The sequence below is a fragment of the Pinus tabuliformis genome, chromosome 7, assembly GCF_031772625.1.
Source record: "Pinus tabuliformis cultivar Carrire ecotype Pingquan chromosome 7, CPIR1, whole genome shotgun sequence".
Lineage (NCBI taxonomy): Eukaryota > Viridiplantae > Streptophyta > Pinopsida > Pinales > Pinaceae > Pinus > Pinus tabuliformis.
In genome coordinates, this window is record NC_142293.1 from 1586679108 (window position 1) to 1586690290 (window position 11183).

The 11183-nt window shown below is 37.0% G+C and overlaps 1 pseudogene; it reads right to left on the reverse strand.

The window, feature by feature from the left end:
- Positions 1-9874: 9874 nt before the first annotated feature.
- Positions 9875-10838, reverse strand: LOC149254160 (glycosyltransferase family 92 protein At1g27200 pseudogene; annotated as a pseudogene).
- Between the last annotated feature and the right edge of the window lie 345 nt (positions 10839-11183).

Sequence of the window (11183 nt, forward strand, 5' to 3'; positions counted from 1 at the left end):
ATTCAAACTTCTAAACTAACTCTATGCTATTGTAATCTAATGAGAAACAACACATCTAATCTACGCTAACCCGGGGTGTATTTCTTCTATTATGCGATCTAAAGAGATTTCAAACAATAACTGGTAATAACGATCATTTAGCTATCATAAGAATAGAAATCAATTAAGATAAACCACTTTGCATAAAAAGTTAGGCAAAACAGTTGTGAACAGCATATCGCATAATAAGTTATTCATATATCAAACACAATTAAATGACTCCACCGTACAAAAGTGCCAAATGGTAACTCACACATTCATGCAATAACATATAAACAACTGAGAACTGTATATCACTTTAAGAATATAAGCAGAAATGGCCAAGAGATAAAAGTACCATTTATGACTAATCCTACCCATAAGCTTCAAGCAAAAACGATTTATCTCTACTTGTTCTAACATCTACTAAGAGTACAAAAGTGCAACATCAGTAGCTGACATCAAATGCAAACATTAATAAATCTCGATCCATCCATTCATCAAAACCTCCTCTGAGGGTGCAGAAGTGCATGTTCCGAGGACAAGTTTTTGACAAATTTCTGGACCTTTCTCTAAATGCATGAGAAGGGTTAAAATACTACTTCCTAATTCTAATAATTTTGTTTTTACAAAATTTAGGATGCGGTTTTCAAATGACCGTCCTTTTTCTAATCTAATTTAAAAGAAAAAACAACATTCTAAAATAAGGCTACTTCTGAACTTGGTCTTTAAAGCTGCAAGTGTTCATCATGGCCTTGAGGAGAGTCGGCTGGCTGACTTCTGCGCTGAGCTGGGCTGCAAAAACAGAATCTATGAGAGCTGGCACTACTTTTTCGCCGCGTTTATGATGCATTTCATAGTCATCCATTGACTATGCGGCTTGACCAAGTATGCCCAGTAACACTCCCAATTCAACCTATTTAATGCTTGGATCACTTTTCCCTTTTCCTGTGCCTTCTGCTTCCATTCTGCTTCCAGTCGTAGCTTATTTGGTAGGTACCCCAGGGTGGTCTCTTCATACATCATTCTATACAAGGGTAAGATAAGCCCGTGACAAATCTGGTAGAAGTGTGGGACGAACTGAGAATCCCATAACACCTTATGATAAACATGGATAGGTAATGGGTCCTGGGTAGTCCATTTCCAACCCATAGTGGGAAATTTAGACACATAACAAATAGAATCCATAACATATGCGGATAGATAAAAAGGAGGATAGATCCTTTGAGACAAGGATCTTTTAGACCGGTAATTGATAACAGCTGTGTATAGATTATCAGAAAAGATCTTGGCCCAATCCATAATATCGGCATTTGTGGCAGCATCGTTTTTGTCTTTTTTGAGCGGCTCCTCTTTTCTGGACCAATCTTTGGTGGTCTCTGCTAGGTTTGGGTTCTCTGCAACAAATTTCTTAACGAATTGTGCATTGTAAGTTGCATGCGGTTCAGAAGATGATACATAAGCTTTAAATCTTGCGCAGCGAATGATCCTATGAGCCCATGTCCTTGAACCTTGAATTGTCTGTTGTTCATCTCTGCATTGTCAAGTATCCATTTGATCATATCCGTATATGGTAGAATTTTGGGCCTTGCTGCTATTCGGTGAAGAAATGAATATGCTAGCTCCTCTAAGGACGCCTCGGAAGAGCGTTGTGAGCCCACGACAGCAGAAACCTTCATTATTCTAGGATTCTCTTCTTCAAGCAGTCTGTACATGCTTTCCCATGTCGATATCCCTACGTCTCTGTTACAGGCTGTGTCTGTATACAAAGGCGCCATCTCCTTCGTCTTTTCCTTCGCCTCAGAGCCTTGAGCTTTATTTTTCTTTCCCATTTCTTCCTGCATTTGGCTTTGAATCGTCTTAGCTCTTCGTTCCTGCAGATTACGAGTGAAATGGAAATGACTGATCAAGAAAGGTGATGGGAGAGTTTTAAATGCAACAGATATATCAAATATGCCACCTTACGTGAAGTAATTCTTTACAAAAGCACGCGTCTTCATTTCATTTAATAACTGACAACTAATTCATTTACTATCATTAAAAGCACATGATCTTGAGTCAGATTATGGTAAGTGGCTTTTCTTTGAATGGCATGCCCGAAGGATTCGTGATGAAGTGATTTACGATTTGCTTATGTAACATCGCAGATCACGCCATCGCAAATCGCACCATCGCAGATCGCGCGATCGCAAATCGCACCATCACAGATCGCGCGAATATAACATCGCAGTGATCGCAACATCGCAGGTCGCAGAAGTTTAATGTTTGCCGAATCTTGCTAGCTCATTTCTGCGATATGCGATCTTGCGATCGGTGTTATCGCAGATCGGTAAATCTTGAAGTTTTTTCCTTATGAGTATTACTTTATTGCGATGCGATATTATGCTTAACACGAGAGTCTTGCGCATACCGATATTATAGAGAAATGGAGGCATTTCCTATCTTTTTTGCAATGCGGTTTTAAAGATATTTCCCTTATCGTAGAATTAGGTTAAAAATATTCAAAAGACCTTTCTAAGCTTACGATGGTAACCTTATTTTGAAGAAAGGAAACTCTTGCTTTTTTCTTTAAAATTTAACTAAGGGTCCCCATTAATTTAGTATTTTGGACAACACTTAAATGAACAAGGGGGGGGGGGGGTGTTGCTGGCCACAACAATTGGTGATTCACTTGGGAGAACCAGTTATCTTTGATCTTCTATTGACGTTTTCAAACTTCAAAAAATTTTCTCAGAAAACTTAGACTTTATTATAAAAAGATAAAGCATATTATACTTCAAACTGTCAATGATATTTTGTTTCAACCTCTTTCTATTTTAATTACTTGTATCCTCAGCTTGTCCTTGCATTTACATCAGCCATTACTTGGTCTTGTAAAACATAAAATAAAGTTTCCCCTGTGTAGCAGCCTTTTAAATATGCTCCTTTGTCGCAGGTAGAGCCTCTGCTGCCAGTAGGCGTCCATAGCCTCGATAGGGTTACATATTACCCAGTAATGATCCTTTATCCTGCTTAAGGCTATTTACAACTTTTCAGAGAAAAACCCATTTTGACACTTTTTTCCTTTTTTATTCTCTAAAGAACAATGTCTTGGTTTGGTGGCCAAATTATGACACAGTCATTCACTTGATTTACACTTTTGCTGAACAAGATGGCTCGTGATGAGACCCCTTGTCTTTTGATTGCAACAATCTTGAGTCGTTGCCCTGTTTTGGTGGACAGTATTGGCAAAGTCAGCAAGTTATAATATCTGTGATCATGATAAGCCGGCTCGTGATGAGACCTCTTATTCTTTGAGATATAGTGTTTTTTCGAATTGTTCCTTTGAATGCTGCGATTTCCTTTAGCAGGGAGGAAGTCAAGTTTTCTTTCCTTAAGAAAGTTTGGACGACAATAATAGAGTTTTTATGAAATGGCTGTTTCTACAGAGAATCTTTATTTCATTATTGATACCTTTAATTGTACTGACATAAAACAATTTCTTCACTAAGATAGCTTATTTCAAATTTCTTGGAGTTGAAACTAGTATCATATCTGGGTTAAAGTTCTATTGATAATAAAGATCAAGTTTCCAAAAGATTTGTTGTTCATTGAAGCAGAAGTTCAAAACCTTGATAGAGAAAAGGTGTCTTTAGTAAATGTCAAATGCTGTTAACCATAGCAAATTTTATTATGGAGAAAAATATTTAACGAAATGAGAGGTAGACATTTCCTAGGGTTATGTACAGAATAGGGATAATCTCTTCTCTTATTTTGCCTACCAACTATTAAAAGTAAACCTAATAACCTAGCTAAATTACTCCTACTCCTATTCTAACTATATACAGAAAATTAATTAGGTGAAATGATATTTCGAGTGGAACCATCTCTTCATTTTTATTCCTATACGTATGTAACTTTCAAACATCAGTGTTAAGAACAAAATTTTTCTTGGACTGTTAATGTTGGATGTGGAATAAGAATGTGTAACTTCAGTTGGAATTCTGTCTGAAATCTCTTTCTCATGAAAACTTCTTTCCAACTGGATACCTATTGGATCATAAAAATCAGGATGAATTTCTGTTATGGATTGATGATCTCGTAATAGGAAAGATGACAAGCCAGGTTGCGAATATGATTTTTTAGTTTTAATGGCCTGTAACCTACTGTGCGTTGAAGTTGAGCTTTTAGCAATTTCTTGTAAAAGGAAAGTTTCCATATATGAATCACTAAATAAATCAATGAAGAATAGATGGAAATTTCTGGAAAGAGATTTATCAATTGGCGCGAATTGCCGACAAGTTTCGAAAGGTACTTTCCTTCGTTGATGATGTTTTGGATGCCAAAGAAGTTTTTTAAGGAAGTCTGATATTGATTGATCTTGGAATTGAAAATTTTCTATACTTCCTTGACACAGTTTAGCTTTCCAAAATGGTAGCACATCTTTCGAATGTTCTTTGATAAGGTGCTCAACATACCACAGTAATCTATCAAAAGTCTAAAAATTTAAAACACAATCCGATTTTGTACAAAATGAGTGCAAGTGAGAAAGAAAGAAATGATTATCTGTACAAATAATGTTACAACACAACTGGGATTGACTTGGAATATCTTGTTTTTCACAAGAACTGGCCAGAATTATGGGATCCGAGCAATTTCGAATTCCGTCTTGTGAATCAGAAGACAAGTTATGATTGTGAACAAGCATGGGGGTTTCCTCGTGATATGAATCATAGATCGGGGTATTGTCTTGGATAGTAAAATCATGCAAATGATCTTTTACTTTGAAATGAGGATTGACTGATATGATTTCTGAATTAGAATATCTCTCATTATCTGAGCTTTGTTGAGTTACTTGGGATAAATCAACAACATCATCGTTGTCAAAGTAGCTATCATAAATGATTTTACAGGTTTCCCTAGATTTCTCTTTTTCATCATATATTTTCAGACAAGAAAGGGCAAGTGGTTCTTGTTTGAAAATGATCAAAGGATGTTCTATAGCTGTCTTTTTATCTTGAAAACCTAATGATGACTCATTTGAATAATCCTCTGTACTTTTTGAGATATCTTTAATATTGAGAGGGGAAAAATTATCATCACTAAAAACATCAGGATAAAGAGAAAAATGTGATTCTGGAACAATGCATTTGAAAATATCATCATGGAAAAATGTTTGTTCATCAGATTCATCATAGACATCGGGCTTTAGATCATACCTTTGTGTACTGATACTTTTTGAAAGAGAAATAGTTTGCTGTTCTAACCTTGGCATCTGCATTTGTTGATTTGCAACGATATTATCTGACCTTGTATCGAATTCATCTCCTGGTTCCAAGGCAGGTTTTCCTCCAGCATTCTCGCTTTTGTCTTCTTGCATTAGAGCATGCATGTCTCCTAGGCTTTGGGAACTTTCTTCATCATGGGTGATTTGTATATTCAAATTGGAATCCTCATTCACATTAGAAGAAAATGAGACAAAGCTTGAACTAATTTCTGCTTGATCAGACATAGGAGGCAGGCAATACCCAGCATAATCCGAAGATTCTTCATCCATGAGTTCACTTTCAAGATCATACTTTAGACAATTAAGATGAAATTGCATATTAAAATCCCTAACAGATTCATCTTGTTTCCGTAGATAATCAATTTCATCATATACCTGGTCATAGTCATAACAATCAAATTCAAAAATGAAATTCTTGACGAATTGGTCCCAGCTGTGAATTGATGCAACTGGGAGGGTTCTGCACCATTTTCTAGCTTCCGCCGTTAATGTAAGAGTAAAAATTCTGCATAAAACGCCTTCATCAATTCTTTGAATATCCGAACTTGAAACTCTTTGAATAAATTGAAGAGCATGATTAAAAGCAGAAGAATTATTCTTACCATTTAATTTTACCTGAGACAAGAGTCTTACCACTTCAGGTGGAGTGTTGGAAGAGGTAGGAACATGGATGCAACTTCAAATGGGAAGTTTGTGAGCAGCCATCCTGATTCAGATGTTACAATTAAAAATCATTCCAACAGACACTATGTTCAGGCCCTCCTTCTAGTGCCAAATATGTTGAAGCCCCGAAAATCGGGTCGACAACAAGGGGGATACCCACCCGGTCCAGACCTTGGTTGGCAGCTCCTTATCCGTTTGGTATAGCGGGTCCGACTGGGGATAATGGGACCAGTTTCCCAATCTAAGGGTGTGTGTGTGTGTGTGTAGAGTTGGATGATGCTGATCTAAGAGTACTTAAAGCTAATTTAATTCAAACTTCTAAACTAACTCTATGCTATTGTAATCTAATGAGAAACAACACATCTAATCTACGCTAACCCGAGGTGTATTTCTTCTATTATGCGATCTAAAGAGATTTCAAACAATAACTGGTAATAAAGATCATTCAGCTATCATAAGAATAGAAATCAATTAAGATAAACCACTTTGCATAAAAAGTTAGGCAAAACAGTTGTGAACAGCATATCGCATAATAAGTTATTCATATATCAAACAGAAATAAATGACTCCATTGTACAAAAGTGCCAAATGGTAATTCACACATTCATGCAATAACATATAAACAACTGAGAATTGTATATCACTTTAAGAATATAAGCAGAAATGGCCAAGAGATAAAAGTACCATTTATGACTAATCCTACCCATAAGCTTCAAGCAAAAACGATTTATCTCTACTTGTTCTAACATCTACTAAGAGTACAAAAGTGCAACATCAGTAGCAGACATCAAATGCAAACATTAATAAATCTCGATCCATCCATTCATCAAAACCTCCTCTGAGGGTGCAGAAGTGCATGTTCCGAGGACAAGTTTTTGACAAATTTCTGGACCTTTCTCTAAATGCATGAGAAGGGTTAAAATACTACTTCTTAATTCTAATAATAGTGTTTTTACAAAATTTAGGATGCGGTTTTCAAATGACCGTCCTTTTTCTAATCTAATTTAAAAGAAAAAACAACATTCTAAAATAAGGCTACTTCTGAACTTGGTCTTTAAAGCTGCAAGTGTTCATCATGGGCTTGAGGAGAGTCGGCTGGCTGATTTCTGCGCTGAGCTGGGCTGCGAAAACAAAATCTATGAGAGCTGGCACCACTTTTTCGGCCGCGTTTATGATGCATTTCACAGTCATCCATTGACTATGCGGCTTGACCAAGTATGCCCAGTAACACTCCCAATTCAACATGTTTAATGCTTGGATCACTTTTCCCTTTTCCTGTGCCTTCTGCTTCCATTCTGCTTCCAGTCGTAGCTTATTTGGTAGGTACCCCGGGGTGGTCTCTTCATACATCATTCTATACAAGGGTAAGATAAGCCCGTGACAAATCTGGTAGAAGTGTGGGACGAACTGAGAATGCCATAACACCTTATGATAAACATGGATAGGTAATGGGTCCTGGGTAGTCCATTTCCAACCCATAGTGGGAAATTTAGACACATAACAAATAGAATCCATAACATTTGCGGACAGATAAAAAGGAGGATAGATCCTTTGAGACAAGGATCTTTTAGACCGGTAATTGATAACAGCCGTGTATAGATTATCAGAAAAGATCTTGGCCCAATCCATAGTATCGGCATTTGTGGCAGCATCGTTTTTGTCTTTTTTGAACGGCTCCTCTTTTTTGGACCAATCTTTGGTGGTCTCTGCTAGGTTTGGGTTCTCTGCCACAAATTTCTTAACGAATTGTGCATTGTAAGTCGCCTGCGGTTCAAGAAGATGATACATAAGCTTTAAATCTTGCGCAGCGAATGAGCCTATGAGCCCATGTCCTTGAACCTTGAATTGTCTGTTGTTCATCTCTGCATTGTCAAGTATCCATTTGATCATATCCGTATATGGTAGAATTTTGGGCCTTGCTGCTATCCGGTGAAGAAATGAACATGCTAGCTCCTCTAAGGACGCCTCAGAAGAGCGTTGTGAGCCCGCAACAGCAGCAACCTTCATTATTCTAGGATTCTCTTCTTCAAGCAGTCTGTACATGCTTTCCCATGTCGATATCCCTGCGTCTCTATTACAGGCTGTGTCTGTATACAAAGGCGCCATCTCCTTCGTCTTTTCCTTCGCCTCAAAGCCTTGAGCTTTATTTTTCTTTCCCATTTCTTCCTGCGTTTGGCTTTGAATCGTCTTAGCTCTTCGTTCCTGCAGATTACGAGTGAAATGGAAATGACTGATCAAGAAAGGTGATGGGAGAGTTTTAAATGCAACAGATATATCAAATATGCCACCTTACGTGAAGTAATTCTTTACAAAAGCACGCATCTTCATTTCATTTAATAACTGACAATTAATTCATTTACTATCATTAAAAGCGCATGATCTTCAGTCAGATTATGGTAAGTGGCTTTTCTTTGAATGGCGTGCCCGAAGGATTCGTGATGAAGTGATTTATGATTTGCTTTTGTAACATCGCAGATCGCGCCATCGCAAATCGCACCATCGCAGATCGCGCGATCACAAATCGCACCATCGCAGATCACGTGAATGTAATATCGCAGCGATCGCAACATCGCAGGTCGCAGAAGTTTAATGTTTGCTGAATCTTGCTAGCTCATTTCTGTGATATGCGATCTTGCGATCGGTGTTATCGCAGATCGGTAAATCTTGAAGTTTTTTCCTTATGAGTATTACTTTATTGCGATGCGATATTATGCTTAACACGAGAGTCTTGCGCATACCGATATTATAGAGAAATGGAGGCATTTCCTATCTTTTTTGCAACGCGGTTTTAAAGATATTTCCCTTATCGTAGACTTAGGTTAAAAATATTCAAAAGACCTTTCTAAGCTTACGATGGTAACCTTATTTTGAAGAAAGGAAACTCTTGCTTTTTTCTTTAAAATTTAACTAAGGGTCCCCATTCATTTAGTATTTTGGACAACACTTAAATGAACAAGGGGGGGGTGTTGCTGGCCACAACAGGTATGTAGCTCTATATGGTCTAAATTTGTGCCCTTAACTATTAATGATTTGTAAAATGATGTTTCTAAACCATGGAAGTCAGCTTTATTTTCTAGGAAAGAGGGAATTAGGGATAATCTAGATTTTCATACTTTTCACCCTTTTGTCTTGTAAAAAGGTCCCTAGAAATTTAAGCTAATACAATGAAGCATTGACAATAATAGTCATTTTGATAAATTCTTTCAGATTAATCACATCATGAGTTTTGGTGGCCTCTCAAGTTTGTTAGTGATGCATGATATTTGCAAAACACAATAAAAGGATTAAGTATTAGTCTTCACATAGCACTGATTTGGTTGGCTTTCACATACTATGATTTGTAGAGAAACTTGAGTTTATTGCACATCACACCTCAACCTAACAGGATTTTGTAGCCCTAATCTTATCCTCGATGTATCTCTATTCCTCCACAACAAGTTTTAGTACAATTTTGTACCAAAGAGCTTATGAATCTAGATATTGATCATATTGATGTCAATTAGGGTGTATCTTTGGTATTTTAAGGGACAGTTGTAGTGGTACTTATATTTGATTTGTATTGGTAGGGATTATCCCATGTGTTCTTGTGATATTTGACCTTTTCTTTATTCCAAAGTCCCCTAGATGGTTGGCGAGTATTTTTATTTCTTATGTTTTGATTATGGAAATAAATAATGTTAAGTTACATTGCAAAGTACTGTCTAAGATTGGTCATTTTGTATGCTTTTACCATGTCTCTTGTCCCATCTAAAATGGATGCTTAATTATACTTTAAGCTACGATACATTTATATAACAAATTGGACAATAGAAAATGATCCATAACATACATAATACTACATATAAAATAGAGTATCTGAGAAATTTCACAAATTTAGTTGTACCTTATACTTGAGACTTGTAAACCAATCTTTTGTGTCTATGTTGATTAGAGTATTTGCTCATTTTTGGTTTGTTGCAGGCAAAGGATGGTAAGAAAAAGTTTAGGAGCTCGATCCTTAGAACTTTCATTATGATTCTCTTGCCAACCTTTTACATAAGTTTCCACCCTTATGAAGAATTTTCCTTTGAATGTGTCCCAAACTTGGTATTTGTAGTGATTGAACACTCCAAATCCTATAAGAAGGTTCATGTAATGATAGCCCTGTCTAAGATGAAAATGATGGACTGTGTTTATCAGGCTTTGGTTTGATGCAGATAAGAGAATGATAGAATTATGCCTCTCTGTTTTGTTCAGCCTGTAGGTGTAACCTTCTATCACACCTTTATTTGGGTGTTTCTTCAATCCAGATGGGCCAAATCTATGGCAATCAACTCTGATTTATCCTATTTGGAATAAGCCTAGATATGCAGATGTTGCATTATTGATTAGCCTTTCCATGACTATAGAGCCTGTTTGAGTAGAATCTATTGGCATAGTCTCATTCTGAATATATTCTATAGGATTCAGAAATTCATCTACGTCCATGAATATCGCCCATTCACATTCCTGGTGAGCTCACAATGCACAATGGGAGAATCCAACCTCTTGGGTTTTAATACATGGTCACATATGTCTACTCACCTTGAAAGAACCCAAGGATGTTATCACTTCGTCTATTTTTTCATAACTGTTGCTATCATAAATAAACCACCTCTGGATACCTACATAGCCATGGTACATAAGCCTTCAACCCTTGAATTTCTTGTATTTCTAAGCCATTAGGCTTCTCACATCTAATCACTTCTTGAGAAGCCACCAAAACTTTGGTCTTAAAAACCTTGTTTCCCAAACCCATGATGTCCCATTTCTTGAAATCCCTGGCATTAAGTAGATTGGTGTCCAAATTGGAACCAAAAACACATACAAGATTATCAATATTAGATAGTGGGACTTTGGAGGCTCTCACCATACGCACATTCAAACTCATCCTTTTGTAAGGAAAAACATCCATCACATGTTTTCAAGAGAAGAAAAACATGCTCTCGCAAAGTGACAAGATCTCGGACCAGAAGAGAGTTATCCGTGTCCACTACTCATTCTTCAACTGCATTATTTCTAGGCAGGAGTTGAGGATGATGTGCTTGGATAACAAGCCTTCCTCCAGGTGGAGAGTTATCCTTATGCACGACTCGTTCTTCAATTGCGTTATTTATAGGTAGGAGTTGACGATGATGTGCTTGGATAACAAACCTTCCTCTAGGTGGAGGGTAAAAATTTGCCACACAATTAATCCCAAACATCAAAAACCTAAAGC